This window comes from Penaeus monodon, chromosome 28 (genome assembly GCF_015228065.2).
Source record: "Penaeus monodon isolate SGIC_2016 chromosome 28, NSTDA_Pmon_1, whole genome shotgun sequence".
Lineage (NCBI taxonomy): Eukaryota > Metazoa > Arthropoda > Malacostraca > Decapoda > Penaeidae > Penaeus > Penaeus monodon.
Genome location: NC_051413.1, coordinates 11,402,549 through 11,403,328, shown reverse-complemented (window position 1 = coordinate 11,403,328; position 780 = coordinate 11,402,549).

Genomic DNA, 780 nt, shown 5'->3' with positions numbered 1-780 from the left:
CAGTTAGAATGAATTAGTACAGACCTTTTTTCAGCAACATTATTTTTTATTGTAACGTAATAAAGTTTATAGTAATGATAATGCAATAAAACAAAACGTCCCAAACTGCAAGGCGATGTTCAGCTGACCTGCGTGGCCATGATGTCAAGCGACGAGAGAGTGTGAGGCAGTTTCGAATTTCATTAACAGGTTGGGAACATGTTACCTTTTAGGAATAATTATCTCTGGTCCCCTGTGAAGTTCTGGCTATATCTCCTAATTACTGAAGAATGTGTGAGTGTGTTTCGCTCTTCTGATTCATATACATAAGTGTGTGTGTGTCAGTGGTGATTGGAGTGAGATCTTTATAAGAAAGATAATATTAACAATAATAGATGTTTGTTGTATTGATAAGGCTTACGATTAGGGTGATTTCAGTAATGGTGATGATAAGAATTAGAATCATCATTCCTTTAATATATAAATAATGTTCATGTGTACCTCAGTTTCAGTTAATCTTTATATGATCAGACAGTTGTCTTTGCGTAATGTATCCTATAACTTACCAAGCCAAAAGTCAAAACAGGTTCTCAGTAGATTGTTACACCAAACATAGCTTTCATACAGCGCAAAAGTTTGTAACAGGGTCGATCATTCCCCTCTGTGGTCTAAATGTAATTTGGGATGATGGTTCGAAAATCCCACACAACCGGTATTCCGTCGTGTGTTCAGAATTGTATACTTCCAATGGAAATTTAAAAAAAAAACGGATTGACGTTTGGGCCCCGGAGGGAAATAGGG